At 42.1% G+C, this 23,436-nt stretch overlaps 1 long non-coding RNA gene and 1 other non-coding gene across 2 annotated transcripts; both read left to right on the forward strand.

Annotated features, from left to right (window-relative positions):
- Positions 1-1,778: 1,778 nt before the first annotated feature.
- On the forward strand, positions 1,779-13,007 carry LOC141925233 (uncharacterized). The gene is made up of 4 exons (XR_012623785.1): positions 1,779-1,904; positions 2,270-2,395; positions 8,738-8,879; positions 12,308-13,007. It is a non-coding gene; the product is annotated as an uncharacterized LOC141925233 (long non-coding RNA).
- On the forward strand, positions 9,719-9,808 carry TRNAY-GUA (transfer RNA tyrosine (anticodon GUA)). The gene is given in 2 exon segments: positions 9,719-9,755; positions 9,773-9,808. It is a non-coding gene; the product is annotated as a tRNA-Tyr (tRNA).
- Positions 13,008-23,436: the final 10,429 nt, after the last annotated feature.

A 23,436-nucleotide genomic window follows, 5' to 3' on the forward strand; every position in this document is an offset into this window, starting at 1 on the left:
GTGACTGACCTATAAGAATCTCTTATGACCCTGTTTTTCAGGCCGGTGGGAGAACATGTGAAATGCAAAGTTAAGAATATAAAGGAACTATTGTCTTACTCAAGATAAGCCAAGAGACCGTATTACAGGAAGTTAACCTTTGGTGTACTCTATCATTTTGGCCGGCATCATACAGGCAAGTAGGAAGGGGACATTCTCCTGAGGTACCCAGCAGATGAATGCCAGATGGTACTGTCATAATACACAAAAAATAGCTAAATACCTACCGGTTGTGTTCAGTACAAAAGGAACATTTTTCTTTTTCCAAATCCTGCAGGGCAGAACTCAGACAAGCATCTTAATGCAAACATTGCAGCAACTGAAATGTGAAGCTGGAAATCCAAAGAATTCTCCAAAAGCTTTAAGTAGCTTTTTAGGCTCAATTCATGTTGGGCCTAATGGATCCTCAAAGGGGAGAATGGTTTATCAAAGACAAGCATTTTAAGTACAGCATGTTTTAGTGGTAGGTAAATGGGAGTTTGTTACATCAAATAGGGAGGCTTGATGAAGAACAAAATGACAGAGCTTTGCTGATGAGGCCAGGGCTGCCTACAATGTCTGGCTGAGTAGATCCAATCCCCAGCCTAGCGTCTAGGTTAAATTGAGGGGTTTAATTTTCTGTGGGGAACTTTCTTCCTTGGTGTTTCTGAATCTCGGTCAGGAAAGTGTAGAGAAAAATGTCAGGCCACCATCATCACCAGCACATTGATGCAGTGGTGCCTAGCTGAGGGGAAATGTGTTTACTTTTCCCATGTTAAAATATGTCCATTTCAATTTCCACACAAGATTATAAGAACACAAATATGCTGCCCTTTAGGGGAATGGCATTTGGCTAAATACCATGCATTGCTACAAACCTTAGATGTGAAGGGCTGCATGCAAACATTTACATAGAATAACATTATGGATGTAGAGCTGGGTCTCAGTCCTATAGGAAAAACATTTCTGACTGCCTGGCTCTTTCAGGCTTTGAAATTTACTGCCCGCAGATAGAAGCCAAGTAGGTAGGTGTGGTGCTGTGACAGAAACTGAATGGTTAGCTCTGCCCTTCATCTCTTGTCCTTAAATCCTCTCCACCAGGCTTTAGACAGCCTGTTTTCCTAATAGCTGAGTTTATCTAGTTGGCTAAAGCAATACTGTATTCTGGCCTATTCAAGATTAGAGAAGTCTTCCTCAGAGCTTCCCAGAAATGCTGCTAACATTTGTCTGTTCATTGTCTTTGGTGGTTGCATCTTCTTTCATTAACTAGGGAGGCTGGTGTTGAAAACCAAACAGAAGGTAATGACAGACCACAGCGAGATGTCTGTTGCTGCAGATGGAGGATACCTCTAGGATTTGGGTCAGAAAACACTTGGCAAGCATCCCTCTGAATTCTTCTTGTCACATGTTGAGGAAGCCTGCTTAGTGGCAGGGGTGAAGATGGAAGCTGAAATCTTAAAATGGCTGCAATACGATTTTTTTTGTTTTATTTTTGTTTAGCGTCACAGCTATTTACAGCATATCTTGCCAATTTATTCATACTGTTGCTGTCATGGGTTTTTCCTGATTCTTCGTTTCCAGAACAGCAAAAAGACCCCACAAGATCCCATTTAAGTTTGCAACGGCAGGAAAAATGAGGCTTACTTATGCCTCCTTTAGAACCGGACCTTGTGGAGGTGCTATAAGAAGCTATTTGGTTTTTTTATACACAGTTCAACTTCACACAGGCGCACAGACACATTCAGATGGTTTCCACTTGAAATTCCTCATCTAATCCAAATAGCTCTCAGCCTTGACTGCCGAACTGTGAAGGGGCTCCCCCACTCCGCCTCACACCTCCCCAAGCGTGTGGTGCTCTGGGCCAGGGAAGGCAGCACGCTCACAAGGTTTGCACGCTTTTGCTTGCTTGCAGATACACCTTCAAAAGCTTTGATCCCCCCTTTCCCTGCTGCTCGTGAAAAGAAGCAGAGTGATATTTGAAGGAGTCCTTCATTTCTTTGGAGACTCTCTTTATCATGCACTCTGCTGTCTTGGGCAGAGTAGGTTTGAGGTTTGCAAGCCTGTAGAAAGAGTTGCTGTATTTAAAGCTGACAGTCAGACAAATCCGTATGGCCTGGAGTGGAAACAGAAGTGAATTGCACCACTATGCTGTCTGTATCCTCCCTACTCTGTGTAAACTAACATCCTGTATTGTTTATAGTTCTTCAGTACAGTCTTTTAAACAAATACTTCTTTTTTTTTCCTCTTCTAGAGCACGAGTGGGTTACGTAAGATTCAGGATGGATGGATGGTGGCAGAGCTGTTGGATCCTACAGCACTACTTTAACTATTGGCTTACAGACTCTTCTGTCCGGGTAGTCCGTTTTCCCTAGGAAAGGTAGGAAACTGCCAATGCTCCAATACCCTCTTTTGCCAAGAAATGGTCCTTTCACGCAACTGAAGCTGCTGTGGCTACAGGCGGGGGAAGAGGATGCTGCAGGCATGAGGCTGGCTTGGCAGGAATGACTGTAGAGATGGGAGAATGCCCATGTTTCATTCCAGGGCTTGGAGATGCTGAGACTCTTGCCCTGACTTTGTCACATTCCTTTATCTTTATGGGGACCTGCAAATCCAATTTATCAATCACAGTGCAGTATACCAGCAGCTTTTTTTGTATTTAACTAGTAGGAATTATTTTGCAGATATATCTCCTTTGTCTGCGTATCATCTGGAGAAGTACTTGGTGCATATATACAAGTTGACCAGATTTCTTTATTTATATTGCCATACCAGTTGTGTTGCTCATTGATCCACAGGATTACATTAGGCTCTATAGAGGTACAAAATCATAACACTTCAAGATGCACATTCAAATATATCATATCCATTTTTTCTTAGAGAGGGAAGTTATTTTGTTTCACGTTTTCAATAACATATTATTTTTGTGGCTCAAATCCATGCAAAAAATCCAGGCTAATGAAAAGACATAAAGACTTTTGTCCAAGAAGCTCACAAACTAAATTTAGACTGAGGTGGTGAGTTAGGTTAACAAACAGAAGTGGGGCAGTAGGTTAAGGAAGGACGAGGGTTACAGAAATAAGATTAAATGCAGTCCATGCAGTATACCCTAATACACTTCCTTATGCCCTACTCTAGATAGATGTTGTAAAGAACTGGCCAAAGATTAGCTCTCAGGTGCAGGGAACTGTCTTTGTGGTGTTTGTTTTTAGAGTGCCTAGTTCAATGGGACACTAATCCCCATTTGAGGTTCCTGAGTCCTATAGCAATACAAATAATACACACAAAATAGTAGCAATAAGGCCCAGCTCTTTTCTGAGTACTGTGCCCTTTCTTTTGGTGGAGCCTAACCTAAGAAAAAGGAAGGACTATGTAGCTCATAGGGATGCAGCCATTATTTTGTGTGTTCGTTCTTACCTTTTGAAATTTGCTCATCCCTTTCAGAAAGGTTGTTTCAAACTCCAAATAAATTTGATATTAACCCTGCCCTTCTCCCTGTTCAATACTTATTGATATCTGAAATGTTTGGATCTGACTATGTAGAGGTAGGAATATCAGAAAAGAGTATCATATAATATCTGGGTGTAGTTTGGAACCCAGCTTCTGATAAGGAAGTGAGAACAGGACAGATTAATTTTTTATGAGAAGACAGTAGTTCTCAAGAGTAAATTCCCAGAAACTCAAACGCCTGACCAAAGGTTTTTGCTTCTGATGGCTGAAGTGCATCTCAGGTTTGGAGCTGTTGTTCCCTGGCCTGCTGAGCTCCAGTAGGTCTAGGTCTATCACTGCCCAGCAAAGCTTGCCAGAGTCAAGAAGGTCAGTAGCTTTGTGGGCTATGAAATGTAGGTCTGCTCCATCAGGTTTAGTGTGTGAGTTGGCTCCAATACGTTGGTCTTTGGAATTTAAGAATAACCTGGAAAAGTCAAACTGTGTTTAGAGCTTAGTTTTACATGTGGTCTGAGTCCAGCATTCATGCCTCAGACATGCTTCTAACATATTTTGGCCACATTGTGAGGTGTTAAAGTTTAGCTGGAAAAGAGTTTAAACACTGCTGCTTTGCTAGTTTGGGCCCCACAGTGGCCTTCATTCTCTGCTCTTTTACCTGTTATTTCATCCTTTAAGTCCAACTCCCTCCAGAAGCATGAGTTCTCATGCAGCTGTTAATTCTTATGCGTCCAAGTAATGTGGATTTGGGTCCAGAAGACATGGTCAGTTTGTCTAATTAGCTTCCTGTCACTATAGCCAAGGCAGAAATTTAAGGTACAGTAACTCATTTTATAGTCACTCTATCTGGCACTGAATATAGATTGGAAAAATTCTTTGCTTGAGCAAGATGTGTGGTAATATTGTTATGCTATATTAAAGCGCTCTTTAAAAATAAATTAGATTCTCATGAGTGCAAGAGACTAGTATCCCCTACCACAGCCAGACCCAACACAGGCAAGTCTTCTCATTACCCAGAACTGCTAAATTCTTCCATGAAGAGGAAAGCCAGCCAAAAAAGTTGTACCCTACTCTTTTTTTTTTTTTTTTTTTGGTGACCCCTAAAGGATTTGCGGTTCGGTCTTCAGAAAAGCTATGTAAAGCATTAGCTGTGGGCAGAAGAACAGATTAGAAACAACACCTGTTCATCAGGGCACATCTCCCCATGCCAAACCAAGCTGGTGTATCAAAAAAGAGTCCCAAATATTTACGGTATAAATACTCGCTCTGCTTGTAAGTGCTGTTTTTCTTCTAGGTCTTCCTCTCAGCTTCCAAAAGCTGCCCCTTAAATGATGCTTGTGAATGGAAAAAATTATGCACTTTCAAATTCTCTCCTGGGGAATGAGGGCCCATATCTCTCCTTCTCACACTGATACTGTAATTTCACACTTTTTTTTGCTAGCAGTTGAGCTTCTGCTTGTTATATATGACATGCATGTTTCATTTTCATTAGGGCTTTTATAGTGTGAGAGGCCTGATGAGCAAGGGAAAGGCAAGTGGCTGGGTGCCTCCCAAGGGGAAGCAGTTGCAAGAGGTGTCAGGCTCTCCTGTGTCCCAGACAGTGCTGCTTTTGTCCTCCGTGCTGCTGCCCTCCCCCAGATGATGCAGGTTTTTGCTGACACTGAAGGCTACAGTGAGACCACAGCTATTGCAAAGCAATATTTACTTATGGGGGGAAGAAACAGGGCTGGAAAGTGGAAGGCATCAATCAGAAATACTCTCTTTTGCCTTGCTGTCAGGATGAGACCAGGGCATAGAGAGCCTATGGATCATTAGCTGAGCTTTTGCTTAAACAAAAAAAAAGTCCAATGTGGTGCTTGTTGAATGGAAGCTTAAACTAAACTAGATAGGGATCAGGCTCTCCAATGACTTATGATTCACAGCAGCTAGGAGCTAGTCCATTGTATCTGAATAATGTCATGTCCTGACTGTGGTCAATTGCCACCCAATTATCAAAACTTTCTGGACTGATCATCATCTCAGAAGAGCTCATACATTATTAGTCTTGTCTTTCACCAGGAGAAGGGCAAGAATTGGAACCCTTTGTGGGGGAGAAGATGGGAATGCTACTCACTGCAATTCTCATCTTGACTTAACATTGCCAAATGTTTAACTTGTCACAGAATTGACAATTACATGAAGGCTATTTCTTTCCATGCCCACTGATGGGGTGAGCTCTCAGGCACTTGTATAACAGCTGCTGGTGCTAAACTGTTTACTTGAAGAGGGTTGCGCAATCTGAATCTGATATCTGAGTGCTGCCATGGTCTTCAGTGTCTGTGTTTTAATTGCTTATGGAACTGGTCATATATATGAAGAAAACTGAATTAAAATAATTTAGTCGTAAAGAAAATATTTTTGTATTAGAAGCCACACCAGGCCTATGAGGTTGTTATGTAGCAAAATTAAGGTAGGTAGATCTGTGGATAAGCATATGCAGCTTAGGTACTTTCCTCTGAATATTTATTACTGATAACTGTGCAGCATCACAAGTGTTAAGGGGGTTCTCTGAGCATGACAAAAAACTGATAGCTGTAAGTAATGGCCTATAAACTGTTTCTTGAAATGCAGCCCACACTGTGTGATGCCATCAAACTTCCTTTATGTACTCTCCCAATTCTTTTCCTTCTGCATTCCCACCTTCCTGCCCCTTGGCATTCATTCACACTGACATGTTATCAAAGTTGTCTCTGAAGCTGGCCCAAGGAGCTGTACATATTATTTACATCACAACCGAGTCTGGGGGCATCAGACAGGACTTCGGGTCTGTTGTGCCAGTTGCTATTCAGCCTTTAAGTACAAAGATAGTCCAGCCCAAAGAGATTTCTATCTTGAATTTTAACTAGTAGACAGAGGGAGATGATTGTTTTGCTGATGTGTCAGGCTCTCCATTCAAGCTGCTGTGAGTAGTTATCTTTAGGAAAATCTCCTTCTCTGTTGCAGGGGTATCATACAAGACCTCTAAATTGAGATAATCTGAGTTCATCACTAACTGGTGGTGCAGAAGCCACAGCACCCAACCAGGGGTGTGTAACACACACCAGGTAGAATTAAAGTGAACACAAAGATTTCACAAATTCATTGGGAATCCAGCCTAATGCTTGTATTCAGAGCATGTGTGTATTTCCACCTCAAATGAAAAGAAAACAATCCCCCCAAGTCCCTCAGAGTCAATCAGATTTTTTAAGGCTTTTCACTGGAAAAAACCCTTTAAACCATTTAAAACCGTGTTAGAAAGTCAGCCTGTAAGTATACAAAACACTGGAGACCATCCTATGCTAATCTGAGCTTAGCAAAACACATAGCATTACCAAGTGTAATTATACAGTCCAGCTATTAGTAGCTTTACCTCTGGCTGTTCTCCATCCTGCTTTCAAGCTACATCCTTTCCTTTCATCTTATTCTACACCACATGAAACAGGTGAGCTGTTCCCTTTATATAGCTCAGGGCTCCAGTCACATGGCTCTCAAAGCTTGGTATCTTCATTTAATCAGTTAAAAGAATTGAAATAATCAGAGATCTTTCATGAACTCCATGCCAAAATTTAATTCTGTTAAGCATTCAAAGCTTACCAAGTTAAAAAAAAAATCAAGAAAAAAATTAATTAATTTTTCCTGGGAATATCTACTTTGAAAAGCTGCCCTGGGGGGTACATTTGTAGTTTAGAAGAATATCTCTCACAAATCACCCATACATCACTGCTAGCAAGTTCCACAAAAAGAGAACTCCAATGCTTTTTATTGTCAAGGCAACACTGTGGTTTCTGCATCCCATTTTTTCATGCATAGATAGTAACAGCATCCACTTTTTATCTGACTGAATTTGAATTTTTATCTTGACGTAACTGCTACTGATTTCTTACAGAAAAGTACAGGTTGTTTAGTGTTATCTTCACCAGTAACAACTTTTGACAGCAAAGAGATGGTGATACTTCCCCTAAAGTCTGTATTTAGTACCTCACCGCTGGATTAGATGACAGTGCCAACAAGTTAAACTGGATAGAGCTGTGATTTTCGGTTTTGGGGTCCTTGAATGCATGGGTGGGACTACTGAATTATTTTTAAGGGGTCTATGAAAGGTAACTCAGATAAGGCAGACTCATGACGATAGGCTTAAATTGGCTTGAAAGGAGTCTGAAGTGCCCCTGAAAAATGCTGTGGGGTCTGCAAACTGGGAAAGATTAGAGCCCTGGAGCTATGCTATCTGCTCTGATTTAGCAGCTTGGGTCCATGTTATCTGTTGTGCCATTCTTTCCCCAGCGTAAGATTAACTTCACATTCTCACATATGGGTATCTAAGGACCTCCTCCCACCAAGACAATCTGACCCTGGAGAGTGCAGATATTGCCCTGAAAGGCATACAGCAGTTCTGTTTCTCTCCATCGTATGTTTTTCTTTATAGCATTAGCTGACTGGATAGTTGTTGGTGGGCACGTGAATGTCATGACACATCACAGGTCCCAGGATTAGGTCTCTGAGAAGCTGCAACAGTACCTTGTAGGTAAGTCAGATATTTCCTGACCTTCCTATATTCCCATAAACAAAACTAGGGAGACATCTTATTGAGTTTCTATCAAGATCTGTGCTGCATTTAGCAGCAGAGGAGGCTTAAGATGTCTGTTAGTATGAAAATAAATAAAATTGGGGTGGAGGAGTTTGATTGTGAGATGAAGAGCTGTATTTTTCAGACAGAGAAGTATGTAGTGATAGTTTTGCTGTGAGTTCATCTGCTCTGTGAAGTCACCTTCCTGACATGGGGGTCACTTTTGTGTATGTTTGCTAAAGACCTCTGGAGATCATGTGGTCTAACTTCTTGCTCTAGACAGGGTAGATTTTAAAGTTAGGTCAGGTCGCTCAGGGCTGTGTCCAGTCAAGCTCTGAGTATCTCCATGGATGGAGATTCCATCCTCCAGGCAACCTTTGCAATGGTGAAGATTTTTACTTTCACGGTATTTTTCTTCCCTTATATCTCATCGGAATTTCTCTGGTGGCAGCTTGTGACTGTCACTCCCCTCCTCTTGCTGCGCACCTCCAAGCAGAGCCTGGTGCTGCCTTCCCCATACTCTCCCATTTGGTAGTTGCAGACTGCAGTATGAACCCCCTTTGTCCATCTCTTCCTCAGGTTGAACAAGCCCAGCTTGCTCTGCCTCCCCTCCTACATCGAGTGCTCCAGCCCCCGGCCATTTTGGTAGCCCCCCACTGGACTCACTCTAGTATGTTCTCATCTGTCTTGTACCAGGGAGCCAAGGCAGCACACAGCATTCCCAGTGCAAGCTCATAAGTGCTGAATATGGAGGAATAATCACTTCCCTCAACCTGCTGGCTACATGCTTGCTGAAACAGCCCAGTGTTTGAAGTTGAGTCACAAGGAGGAGGTGGAGGTAAGCATGGGTTAAGGATAGATATGCTTTAGGGCACTGAGGTAACACTGCTACACGCACTCCCATCACAAGTAGGATGGCATGGTTTTGGCAAACAGGGTGTCTGCTCACAGTTTTCCACCCCACCCTGCTGCTCAGAAAGCCAAGGTGCTCGTGAATCACTGTAATTCAAAAAGAGCATAGTTTGCTTTCAATTGCCACAGCGGTGAGCTGCAGCAGTCACAGAGATGATTCACTAAGGGCTTGGCCCAGCGGTTGGGAAGGCCACCAGTTGCAATGCCAGACATTGCAACCTCATCTGTGTATGAGGGGTCTCACATGCACTGTGGGAGTTGGTGGGATTCAAATTAAAATCTCAATGGTTATTTCTTCCCATCCTTTTCTGCTGTTTCTTTGCATTTGCTGGGGAAGCTGTCAGGGAACATGCTAACTGATTTGTTTGCTGTTTTGTTATTGGATTTGGCTGGAGAACTGTTGTGGGGAATTGTGTGGAGAGGAGTTGTTCCTCTTCTTCTAGCTCAGCTTAGGAAATATGGCAAGGTCACAGAAGAGCGGACAAATTTCTTTGTCAAGCAGTACACAGATTTCATATGGGTCATCACAGGAACTCCAACCTTAACGCTACCACCACCAACAGTCTTACAAGAGCTGTGAACTATTTGGCAGAAAACTGGCAGTTTTGTAACCAAAATCCAATTTTGCAGGAAAGTTAGCTTTGTGCCTTTTTTTTTTGGATACTGTTTTGCTGTTGTGAAAAGCAATACATATGGAAACCCATTAGAGCCTAAGGCTATTGTTGATATAGTCTTGACTCATTCTTGGCATTCTGTCTATATCTTCCTTCGATAGCTCAGCTGGTAGAGCGGAGGACTGTAGGCTGCCTGTAGAAAGTAATCCTTAGGTCGCTGGTTCAATTCCGGCTCGAAGGAAAGGTTTTGGGGTTTCGTTGTGGTTTCTGTCTTTCAATTATTTCTGGAATTTACAACTTTGCAGAGATGCCCTTTCCAACCACTTGCCACTTGAGACTCTGTGAAAAATCTAGTCTACTTAAAACCCACCGCTTTCAAGGATTTCATTTTGACTACTCACCTTGTCTGCTTCAGCTGATTCTTACAGCAGTGGTGTTTTGACCTTTGCCACCTCTCTACCTAATCACTTGATGCCCATCGTATGAGCTTCTCTTCTGCAGGGGCTCAACACCTTCCACAGACCCTTGTTAGCTAAAGCAAAACCACAGTGCGGAGCTTGCAGAGCCTCTTTTAGCTGAGTTGGGTGTGGAAAATGGGAGGAGGTCCAGTTATTGGGTTCTCCTTGTTGCTGGCTTCACCCATTTTCCTATCCTGTTCTTGCATTTTGAAATTCTGAGGTTTTGAGGGCAAGCGGGGACTAAGAGATGGGGGAGAAAAATGTTTTTGTGAGGACAGGAAAACCATGATCATTCAGGTCCAGATATTTGTCTGAAACAGCCACTACATGAAACTATAATCATTGGCTTCATGCGAGGGTTGTGAATACCACTGTGCACACTGCTCTGAGGTGTATCATTTCCACGCAATGTCCATTTCAGTGAAGAATTGTGTAGGTTGGGTCTGGTTACAAAGGGAATGGGTGAGAAAGAGGTAGTAGAACTGTATGAAAAGAGATCACAGGCCAGGTTAGCACGGCATTCTAAGAACTCATTCATACAGAAACCAACATCAGAAGCTTTCAGAGAGTAAAAAACAGGGCACTGTGATATGTTAAACAAAATTTTGTTTCACACAGGAAACTGACTCATGGAACTCACTTTCACAAGACACAATCAGCTCTGAGAGGTCTGTAAGAAGCTTTATTAAAGAAAAGATTAGAGGTTTTTAGATGTTTACATTAGATGAGATGACATTAGGGATCCAAATCCCAAAGCTCATGCAAACCTTCTCATGCAAAGCATCTCCTCATGCAAAACACAGTGCTAAGCTGAACAAAGATAGGAGAAGGAGGTGGCAACTTTCTTCAGTTGCTTACCTTTCACTGTGTTATAGTTCTATTAGTATTGCTTAATGAGAAATATTTGCTAAAAGTTGGAGTCAAATGCATGAAGGAACCAAGACTAAGCTAGAATGAATAATCAAGTGATTATATGTAATTCCAGTATTTTAAAAGATTTTTTTTTTACTAATTAGCATCAGATCAATGACCATCGATCATAGTAGAACACCAGTTTTCTTTGTCCTTCCAAATCCAGCTGCATTAATTCCTCTTCAGCCTGCATAGCAGTACACACTTACAACCTCATAACCATAATGGGTTTTCAGCACAGGGAGGCACAGGACAGGAGGGACGCAGTTCTGCCTCTCCTCTCAGCAGCACAACCAGTTCTCCAGGCCCTGGGGGGTGGGCAGGCCATGCATTTATTGCTCTGTGGGTCCTCCCACAACGGGATGGGGTTGTACAAGCAAGGGTAGGAAAGGCAAGCAGCCTCCTTCGCAGTCCTGCTAGGACTCCCAGGGAGAAGGATGTACAGCAGCAGCATCTCCAGTGGGAGTCTGGCAGTTGCTTTAGACGAGGAGGAGGAGAGGGGTATAAGCTTGGGTGATGCCACAGGAGGAACTCAGGTGTATTTGTCACCAGCCTGGGTAACAAATGTGTCCTATGGTGCCCAGGACAGATTTCCTCCTTGCAGTGTGCCTTTTATGGTCTTGGTGAGCAATAAGACAAAGTAGGAACCTTTCCAAATGAGTAAATACATGACTCATGCATTTAATTGCTTCAATAAGCCTGAAGCTTTTGATTCAAAATCTGCCAATAATCATGAAAAGTAAATGCTTGTGCTCATATCAGAGGAGGGACTGATGCTTTCCCTGAGACTGGGGAATGGTGGTGACTGATGAACGGACTGACTGCCTCACAGGTATTTGGCTGATGTGCAGATCTTTGCTGACTTAATATTTCAGTGTGGGTTGCACAAGGTGATTGAAACAAGAATGGAGGAGGAAAGGATTAATTAAAAATAAGTCTTCATCACAAATGGTGTTTGTTCTCTAGTTGGAAAGGGTGAGTTGTTGCAACACGAGTTCACCCTCATATTACTGCACACCAGTGGGTAGCTGGGTCTTGGTGGAGAATACCACCTGATGTGGTTAGCTTCTGTTATCCCGTGGCTGTTTCATGTCATGCTATTTCAACTACCAGAACTGCCCCATACTGACACACTGGTGACACTGACACTGTCTTTCTCTGCAATGACATTTGCACAAGGTAATTTTATAAAAGTTCCAGCAAATGTAGCCATCAAGCCAGAAATACGAATTTAAATAAAGTTCTGGTATTTTTCTTGCACATGTGAGTTGAATTTCAGAAGCAAAGGTAGGAAATATTTAAAAATTTTATAGTCTTCTGTGTTTAGGAGCTTCAGCCTTCTCTTTAATCTTGAATGTTTTCTCTTGCAGCCAAACTTCTCTGGCTCATCAGACATTATGAAGGTTGCCATGCCCTTGTCTGAGGAGTGGCACCCCATGGACCAAACCTCTGAAACAAAGACATAACCAGCTGGGGACATAATAAACCAGTAGTAGTAAGTTCCTATTAGACAAGATAATGTTTGTTATCTGGGATTTCCCTTTCTGAAATACCTTTTTCCTCTTCTTGTCTCATCTCTTGTCCCAAAACAAACATTTAACCTATACCCTATCTTAGAAGCAGCATACTGCGTGGTGAAGAAATTGAAGCTCATACAGTTGGTGTAAACATATTACAAAATATCTGTACTTTGTCCCTAAAGGAAGAGCAGTGCTCGCATTCCCGTAGGACAGCTTGCTGAGTTGGATCCAGTTGTCTGTGCCCACAGAACATCTTATGTGGTTATTTTCCACCTTCACTAAGCAGCAAGCGCTATGTGGTTTGTGACCGGTCTTGTCTGTGGTCATTCTGAAGGTAACTTTTATTTAAGAAATAAAAGAGCAATTTTGGCACTTGCATAACTCCAAATTCTCAGTTGTACTTGCTTTCAATGATTTAGTATATCTTGGGTTTTGTTGTGATTTTCCAATATAAATGAATCCCAGCCTCACTCTAGAAACCGGCTTTTACCTGGTTGCATCAAAGCTATATTGCAGGGAATATGACGCAACATGAAACAACTGAGCAATGCAGGGCCTGCCTAAGGAAATTTGGTTAACCTTACAGAAACTTCAGAAAAGCTGGGTAATCTCCAAATTTTGAATGATTTTGAGTTGCATGCTCCAGTATTGCGTTTCAGCCCAGAAATGTAGTGCTGCAGCAATGATAGGACTGAAGACCTAACTTTGTACTGAGCCCACTGCTTTCCTTTGAGCTCTGTAAATTTTTTCTGCAGCCATTGCTCTCTTGTAGCCACCTGTTGTGTCTGCTCATTTAGATTTAGATAAAGCTCTTTGAGCAGGGTCATATCTTTGTGAAGTTTTTCATTATGGCAAGGAAAACATGGTCTTAATTCCTGTCTGGAGTAATAATACAAATAAATAGTAACAACTGCACGATTCCCTTACAGCTCTAGAGGTAGAATCATGGCAATTAAAATAATGTGCAATTAAGGAGAGCTTGAAAAGGCTTTTAAAAGCAGGAAGCAAGTCAAGATGCTTTGCTGATGATTTGCTAGTTTGTAGAAATTGCAAGTGTTGCAAATTGGTTTGCTTTTACCATAAAGTAATACTATTCTTCAGTGTGTGTTTGGCTGAATTTATGAAAAACATCTCAGCATGGCTGGAAATGACCAACTGTAGTTGCTGTCTTTACTTGCCACCACTAGATCAGGTAGATTCACACCAAACTGAACAACTGTTTGCACATTTCCTCAGGCCTTCTTAACCACCCTCTACCTACCAATTTTTCTTCTTCCTATTGTAGTTGTTATAATCAGGCCTCGATAAGAATTGCTGCCAGAGACATCCAATCAGTCCTGTGTTATCATCTGGAAATGATTAGAGTCCTCAGGACAGATTGAAGCCATTTTGATAGCATTGATTAGTTCCTTATTTCAAGTTGTGCCATTTCAACATTCACTGTTTTAAAATTCTTGCCTCATTCACGAGGATTTTTTTTTTAACATTGTAAATAACAAAATGTATTTTGTTGTGTGAATCCAAATAAGCTTTGAAGATTGTGGCTTTGTAATTTGAAAGTCATCTGGAGAGTGTATGCTCTCTTGCCAGCTTTAATCAATGCACGATAATCAATTATCATATCAAAGTGTTCAATTACTCCTTAGTGATGTGGCGCTGTAGCTGTTTGGCTTAATTTCCTCGAAGATTCTCAGTGCTCTCACTGCAGCATTGGGGTTACTTAGCTGACTGATTAAAGATGTCTGCTGTGAAAATGAAGCTGGTACTATCTGAACACCAGACTCCTCACAGAAAGCAATGTCGGATGCTTCTTCAATACCACAAACCACTTCTTTCTATCTAATTTGTGAGTTGGACGTACTGTGTTGTTGCCAGTTCCTAAGAAGGGAGTCTTTGTCTGTCTGTGCTTTTACATTTAGGAGGGATGCTAAGAGTCCTGGCTTCTTCTTTGTTGAGTCTGGAGAGGTTTCAGCATTCCTTTTTCCTGCTGCACACTACTCTTCCATTTCCCAGGGATTATGGGAGGAAAGTTACTACTGACTCTTGGGTCAGTACATTTCATGTTTCTTTGAAGCCTGAGGAAAAGAAATGTGAACAGGTAAAGCATGATTGCTGCTCAAGTCCCCCAAACCTTATAGTGGCCTGAGAAGATCTGTTTTGTGAATGAAGGGTCTCTTCAAATTGAGGTGTTGGTACTCCATATTGCCCTTTTTAGAGTATGTGGAGCTAAAAAAAAACCCTAATAATTTTAATGTCAATATAAGGCTTTTCTGAGATCACTATGTTTTGAATGCCACACAATCTTTAGTGTAGCCATGGAGAGATACTAATGTCCCTATTTCATGTAACATTGTTAGTCCCTAAGACTGCTGCTGTCAAGTGATGGGTCCTAAGAGGCTGCAGCAGAGCAGGAAAAATCATCTGAGCCTTCAGAGGCTCTGACTGCTGTGTGTCCTGACCACCCCCTCCTCACTTCTGGAGTTCCTCACTTTTGGTAAACTGTTGCCTTAACCCTCCATGAAACCAGCAACAATTTCCCTTGATTTCAGTTTGCAGCAGCTTTGCAGTCTGAATGATCGCCTTGGTTCCTTCTCCCAGAAAGACATCAAACTATCAGTGGATAAAACTCTAGGAGGATATTGCTGTATTAAATCTTGGAGCATTGCCACAACGTTTTCCAGCACTGACTCCATGCCAGGAGAGCTGAGTGGTGTGCACTGGAAGGGAGAGCTCCTTCTGCTGTGGTTAAATGGGGAAGGAGAGTGGTGGCAATCGAGAAGGTCTGCTGCAGGAGCCCTGCTCAAAGGTGCTTCCACCCACCCACCAGCTGTGGTGTGCTATTGCTTTCCTGCAGGAAGCCGTGTGCGTGTGAACAGGCCAGTGCTCAGTCCTGTGTGAGAAATGAAACAGCACATGTATTGAGGAAAAAAGGCAGTGAAAAAAACAGAGAGGACACGAAGCTGTATTTGAGCCATGTTTCATCACGCTGAAGGAAGGAGAGCATGAGGGGCTCTGTGGTGAGAAGGTCTGTAAAAACATAGCAATTATCCTCATCTCAGCTTGCCTATTGAGAAATAATCAAACTTGTGATGAGTCTTGTGACCTGTCAGACCTTTTAACTGAACTGCAGCTGAAGAGATTCACTATAAAAGGGTATAGGCTGCTTCTTATTGTTGATTTTTAACCATGAGAGTTCCTAAGGGAAATAGCATATAGTAATAACATTTAATGGTCTGCTGATGAGCATCTGGTGCGGGGTGTTTTTTTCTTTAAAATTGCATTAAAATTAAAACTGCAGTATTGCACTGAGTCCTCATTTCCTGTCAGGAGAGGAATTATGATGCTCTATTGATTGTCAAAGCTGTTTCCCATCCTGAATAAGTGTGGCTAGTGGACAGAACTTCTGTTGCAGACACAGACATGCCCTACCACCCCCCTCAGTTCTGAAAGTTTTTCCCTCTAAATTATTCATAGTGAAACCACTGATCCTCGAAATTTAAAACAGAGAAGGTATAAAATACTCTCATGTATGCCTTTGCATTAATTTATGTGCTATCACATTGAATAAAAGGAAATAGCAAGTTAAGCATGTTCAAGAAGCCACATGATGAGTATAATTGATGCATTCAGCCTATAGAACATACATATAATAGTCCATTGTAGTTATGGGATTGACCAGCCAATATTTTTGCCTTGGAGATCATTACTTAAGCAGATGACTCTTGACCCTTTTCTTTTAGTGCTTCGAGAAGTTTGCCAGAAAGTACCCTTTTGAGCCAGTCAGCCTTTAACATCTCCCTCTGAGCAACCTCAATTTTTCATTTAACTTACTTCTGAAAGTTAATCTGCTTTTTATCCCAAGGATCTTTATGAGAAATAAATTGGAGCCTTTTCAGAAATGCAATTGTAAAAGCTTCTTCCGTACTAGTTAAAAGCTTGTCACAATGTAACAACAATGTATGTGTTGTAAAATGGTGTATTTAACAAAAAATCAAAAATAAAAGGGCAACAGCAGTGTTGAAGCGACATGCTGGGTGTTTCTGTACAGAAATTCTCTTACCTGTGCAGTCCTTGGAAGTGTAGGAAATGTGATTCATAGCAGTGGATTGGAGAGCAAAGAAACTTGCTCTTGGAAAGACAAAGATCTAATTTGACAAAGCTCTGCAGTTACCATTGGTCCTCATCCCCCCAAGGTGGACAATGGGCAGAACAAAAAGAAAGGCTGAAAGCCTAAATGGGAAAGGAAAGAAAAGGGAAGGCAAGTCAAGGCAAGGCAGAGTGCTGGTTGAGACCTTGAAGATTGAACTAGTGCATAAAACTGGGTTGTTCCTTTTCAATGGTGTTGGGAAAAAAGCAAAAGGGATACTAGTGAAGAGAGCGGGCTCCACTGGGGAGAGCCTGCACTGACCGACGCACGCTTCCCCTGGGGAAGAGGTATTTTTCTCTTCAACTACCCCCTTACAAGGGGACTCGAGGTAGACTTCTGGAATGAATTATAAAGAAATCCCATATCCTCCTATAAAACAGAATAAAAAGCCTCATATCAAGGTGAGCGATAAGGGATCAATGGTGATCTGAGAATGACTGTGACTTGGAGCCCCTCTCCCCCCACCCCAGTAATAACTAGTGAAAGGCCCTCTGAAATATGGCTTCATTGAAGCCAACGTGCCAACAGGTTCCTTCCCATTTGTTTGTTTTGTTCCCGTTTCCCCTCTGATGAGGCCTTTCTCTGCTCAATGCACATGACGATACCTACTTTATTAAAAAAACCTACACAAATGATGGCTGCTTCTTCTTTGCTAGGAAAGACAGACCTTGGCAAATAACTACTTCTAGTTCTTACTCCTAACATATGTATGACTTATTATTTATAGAGACTTACAATAAAAATGGGAATGATTTTCTTGACCTGGTAAGTTACAGCTTAAACCAATAAAAGAACAAAGTCAGTTGTAAGGGGGATGTAAGAAGAGGACATAGGAAAGGGTTTTGTTTAAAGAGTCACGTGCACAACTAATAGATGTATCCAGAGAAAAGAGATAAAATACCCCAGATTAATAACTGTGATGTTCTGCTGGCTTATTTCTTTCTAAAGGCTTTACCCTCTGTGGACACAGAGCTGTATAAAAGATGAAGTAGTTGTACTCCACATTTTAGTCATTCCAGTAATGATGGCAACATCTCTGTTACAGACTCATGTTCTCCAAGGAAAGAAATCCTCCTGCTAGTATTTCCAAGGGAAAAATTAATAGGGTTCAATTCTCTGTGTTGCCTCCATACTTGCTCCTCCATTCTTTGCTTCTTGCTGTTTGACCTTTGTTGAATTAGTCATGTAAAGGAACAAAATGCTGCTTTAAGTTTATAAATCTTGGTTCTCCTATTTCCTGTGAACAGGTCCAGCTGAGAAAGTGAAGAAGAAACCTGTCAGGGTGCCATAACAAGCACTGTATATCAGAAACCCACTGGACAGAAAACCTAGCTCAAACACTAACTTTGTTTTTGCAAAGCGGGAAACATTGCTTAAATTCATATAGTAAATATTTCTTTGTGTATCATGGGGAGCTTTCATGTAAGCTTAGACTAGCTGGAAATCGGGACAAGGCCTGAACTTTGCTCCCTCCTCGTTATAAATGCAATTGTCTGGGGTATTTTTCAAGGAAGCCCCTCAGCTTTTGAGCTAGGCAGAAATGCATTTCAGCTGATCTCAATACTGCGCTCTTCAGCAACTAGAGAGAAAGACTTTTAGACTGATATTTAAAAATAAGGAAATGTCTCGGAGAGACAGAAATGGGCAAAGATCCATAAGTTGAGAGAATCAGCAAAGGAAAAATGTCCACTACACATACGGGAAAGGAGAAGGGGGACAAGGATAAGAGTGGTGTTTATTTCACAGGAATGAAACCAGAATGCAATTACAGGTTGAAAGAAACACACTAAAGGTTTTTTTTAACTGTAGAGAAATTGATGTAAAATGAGTTGATTCTCCTTCTTTTTCTTGCTTTATACCAGTGCTAGTCCAGAAAATATCATTGCATGCAGCATCAACAGAAAGACAAGAATCCAGGGAGTCACAGAGACATCCTTAGCACTGAAATCTCTGAGGGATGAGGGCTGGGGACCTTGAGAATGATAGAGGTGTTTTGGGCATTAATCACTTGGGTAGATGCAGGAGAATGTGCTATCATTCACCTGTGGCTTTTTCCAGGGCCCTGCACCACAACACTCCTCCCAAATATTTTGCAAGCACACAGAACAAGTTTTCCCAGCAATAACCTGATGTGGGGTTGTGTTGTAGCCCCTTTCCCTACTGCTGCATACCTGGCAGCTCTGCCTCATACGTGGAGGACCTAGAGCCCAGGGGGGAAATGTCTCACCCCTCGTGGCGGATTGCTTCAGCCAACAAGCCTGGCAATCTTGTGCTTTTATGAACACTGAGCTCACCTTGCATATTAAAAGAAAGAAATGCATTAGCTGGTAAGCATTTTGGGTCTCTTCCAAGGCACACTGGTGTGTCACTCTGCACACCAGCATGGAAACAATTTGCAGGCTGGAGAGATGGTAAGCTCTCTCTCAAGGAACTGTGCCACATACTCTTCTCTCCCTTCACCTTCAGAGTCATTCTTTATTCAACCTCTTTTGCTCCAGTTTCACCATGTGAGCTTAAACATGGTCTTCTGACATGGAGAATTGGGGTGAGTAGAGCCACATTAGTAGTAAAATCCCTAGCTAATCTTATTTTTTGGCATGAAGGTGGCTGTTATGGCATTGTTTTTATTATTCATCAAAAGGAAAGTTTTCAAAGTAAATACATCAAATACCACATAACATAATCTCTTCCCAACCGCTGCTTCCTCTCCCTTTTTCTTTTCCCTTACCTCCTATTTTTATAAGTAATCAGGTTGTTACTCCAGAGTCAATTTCAGGTCATCTTTCATTTGCTCAAAATATATCCTTATTGGCAAGCTATTTTCCCATTATTCAGGAACACACATATTGTTTTACTTACAGCTGTGTGCTGTATTTTGTGTTCTCATATAAATGTTATGCCTTGATTATCATAACTAGAGCAAACTGGTTTTAGGGTTTGTTGTTGTTGTTGTTATTTTTAGGTGTGTCGTTCCTCCCCCCAACAGGAGAGAAATATTATATCTATTTTTTGGTATATATTTTAGTTCTTAAAGCAACTCAACTTTTCACATTTCTCTCTAGTAATGTAGATTTCCTCTCTGCTGTGCAAGTTTCCCTAGTTTGGGGAATGATGAGGTTTGGGAAAGATTAAGAGGTAAGCAGCATTGCTTCCATCCCAAGAGGAGCAGGAGAGAAGACAAGGCAGGGACAGATTCCAGAAATCATTACGTGCTGCGTAAAAGAAGTACTTTTTCTTACCTATTTTAAACTGGTAGTTTCAAGGAGTGGCCCTTTTTCTAGTGTTGCAGGATCTGGCAAATTCTGCTGAGTTCTGCATTCATTTAGCCACTACTTTTGTGATTTTGGGAGCTGATCAAATAGAAGCTCATATTCACATGTTGAGGGCCCAGTGAGGGAAAGCACCTAAGTCCTATTGGCTTCAGCATGTTCTTAAATATTTACTGAAGTGATTAACTTACTTGAGGTCTTGATGCAAAAGAACGCATTTGTAGCAACAAATATATATTGTTATTAATCTTATCACTGTATTTCGTGCCTGTGCATGCTAATACACTACAGAGACATGCAGCATGCAGAAGAGATGGATTTTCTTCTGTACAGATGACAGAAGACAAACCAGAATTTTCCCCTTATTTTTAGGGTGCCTGTGACAGTGGAAGACCAGTGCAGGAGAGTGTGCTGCTGAATTCCCTGCAGCCTTATGGCTTTTGGGTTCTTTTTGGTATGGTCTTCTAATGCAGAAAGGCACAGTTCTGCCACCCCACACCCCCCGCCCCCATGAGAGTAAGACCACATGCACATCTTAAGCTACTCAGTTTATTAATACTCTGTGCTTGTTAATCTTTGAATGACTTGAAGGCACTCACAACATTAAAGGAAGTCTCCTCCTGGAGGTTTTTAAAAGAGACTCTCCTGGATTTTTTGAAGTTGAGATATTCATAGTTTGCATGGACTTGTTTCTTCTGAGTAAATGTGTGCTAAATGCTAATGCTTGCATTGTAACTGGGTGTCTTATAGCAAGTTTGATGTTTAACTGGTGCCTGAGAATCAGGAACAGAGATGATACATGAACATTTGGGCCACATTAGGTGAATTGTTCAAAAAACTCTGGTCTCTTTCATTATTTTAACCTCCAGAGAAGAAATACCTCATAGGAGAAATGTTTAATCATTAAAACAAGCAGACAAACAAACAAAACAACCAACCAACCAACCTTTTACCATTGTGGTGGGAAAAGTATGCTTTACACTTTTCAAGACTCACAAGGAACAGCAGGCACACTTCTGGTTGCAAGCAATATTCTGGTTATTTGATATTTTTAGGAGGAGAGAGAAGAGCTTGTAGCTGAATGGTTTCTCTGGCAGCTTCCTGGCTTGAACTTCAGGATGAACGTCAAGTGAAATGCCAGAGTGAATGACGCTGACCGGGACATGTTTGTGTGACCCTTCTCTTCCCCAGACTAATTTAGTTATGCCCTCCTCCACAACAGTTCACAAGTTGTTCTTGAGACAGTAGGGGATCCCAGAGAGACCAGGTTTGCTCTCTGTCCACCTTGCCCTATTCACCTTCCACATCGCCCCGGGAACATTTACTACCGTGCCAATTACAGCTGTGATTGGGGCTGTCTTTAGTGGATGTTGATATCTGAACAAACAAACCAAGAGTCTGGTCTTGATTGCTGATGTCTTTACTATTTGGTTTCCTGTGGTGTGTTTGTACAGATGTAATGGTTGGTATTCTCCTGCTTTTAAATAATCATGACCATATTGGGGGGCAGGAGGACAGGACTAATTTTCTTGGAGTTTGCTGCAGGAGCCCCCATCCCACTCCTGTGGCTGAGCTTCTGTTCAAGCCTCACTGACTAACCCACTGCTTGAGGTGGTGACTTCTGTTTCCATCTGACCTCTTCAGAAAGGGCTTGTGATCATTCACTCCCTTCAGCCTAGGAGAACTGTCATTAGAGCAACTATTGCACGTAATCACATCTTGTCTACAGATTGAATGAATGTGGAACGGCATGCAGAAAACACCTCCAAGGACAAGGACAATGCAGAGAGCATGAATAAATGACCACTGTCTCAGCTGATCCTTTGTACACGAGGATTCGTGTCCTGGATATCTCTCATTTCTTGTAGCCAAATAAATGTTCTTTTTTGCTTCTTTATATCCTATGACCACTTGCTGCTGTATTTTTCCAGAGCTGGTGTAGTACAGCTCAGCCATTGCCCTCATCTGAGCCGCACTGTAGGAACACTGAACAAGCAGCTCCTAGTCAAAGGAGCTGGAAGGACAGATTTGGGCTCTTTTCTCACGCTGCTGTGAAATTGGTCATAGCCAGTGATTTGGGTCATGTCTTGATCCCTGCTAGACCAAGCTGTGAGAGCTATGTAAAGCAAGCTGCTTTACAGTCAAATTATATCAGGAGTTCCTCTATCACTCCATCCTTTCTGCCCCAGGCAATGTCCTCACTCTTATTTCAAGTCCTTTCCCCCTACACGTGTTTGACATGTTCAGGAGTGGAGTTGGGAGCATTTAAGTCCTCCGACGTTACGTGGCCAGCAGGACTGAAGGAGCAGTCCGCTCCAAACAGAACTCCCCCTCAGACTACTTGCAGTTGTATCCAAATGGCAGTGGGGGAAAAAAAAAAAGGCTAATTGTATGCTCTCCAATTTTCTCTGTTAAGAAGATCAAAAGAATTGCTGCCTTTACTGGCAAATCTCAAGGATGAATTGTGGCAGCCAGACCAGTACTGGTCTGTGTTGAACTGTAGTCACCCAGAATAAATCAGCACTAATTGCAGTTAGGGCTGTGATTCCAGAGGGGCTGCTTAAGCACCATGCAGTGACCCTGACTGCCTGGCTGGTAAAGCCAGTAGCAAAACTCCCAGGGAGCTCAGGAGGTGAAGGACTGAGGCTGCACCCTTGCCTGCTTTAAAGCCAAATATCTTGTTACCTCTCTGAGGAAACAGGACAGATACAGTGACATGGTGAGCACTGTGATCCCACCTTTGGTGGTGCATAGCTGTGCCCGTGTTGTGGGGGCTGGAGGAAAGGTGATACCTTGGGTTTCTGGCCACAGGAGACCTGTACAAAGTTGTTCTGGTGGCCTTGGAGAAGTTGGGGTGGCTGCTGGTTTAGGTTCTTGTCCTTTCCCAGCTTTACCCATGGCAAGATCTGCCACCCACTGCTACAGGGTCCATCTCCTGGCCCCACAGGTGGCTGTGGCTTCAGCCAGACTGACCATTTCCACCATGGCCAAGCAAATTGTTCTTCTGTTGCTTTCACCTGAAACAATTCCTCTTCTTCTTTTGTGCCTCCCTCCAGAGGTGGCAGAGGCTGCCATATGGGTGATCTTCTGTTATCATAGCTTAGTCATATTTGTCACAGGAATGCATAAGGTTCAGCAAAGCATGGTGTTCACAATGCAAAAAGATTTCTATTATATCAAATTTTATTTTAATTTCATTCTCACTGAAACAATCTTTAAAAGTAATGCAGCTTTAAATATAAACAAAATACATATGTATAAGTTTCAGATATTCCTTATAAAGGACAGGCAGGGAAAGGAATTCAAGTAAGTTTAAAAGCCTGACTAGCCTGAAGACTTGAGTGCTGGACAATTTTGAAGAAAGCTTCTTTACTGCTATAAATGGAATCACTTTTTCTTCAGAAAAATGAGGCAAAGATTGGGAAACATGTTGGCGCAAAGGCACAACTGTGGACTGCAGGAAAGCAAAGGGAACAGACCGCCTTCATACCACTTGTCTGTGGGGAAATGCTGACAAGAACTGTGGGCATGAGTTGAATGCAAACAGCTGTGGCAGGTACGTG

The sequence above is a fragment of the Strix aluco genome, chromosome 1, assembly GCF_031877795.1.
Source record: "Strix aluco isolate bStrAlu1 chromosome 1, bStrAlu1.hap1, whole genome shotgun sequence".
Classification (NCBI taxonomy): domain Eukaryota; kingdom Metazoa; phylum Chordata; class Aves; order Strigiformes; family Strigidae; genus Strix; species Strix aluco.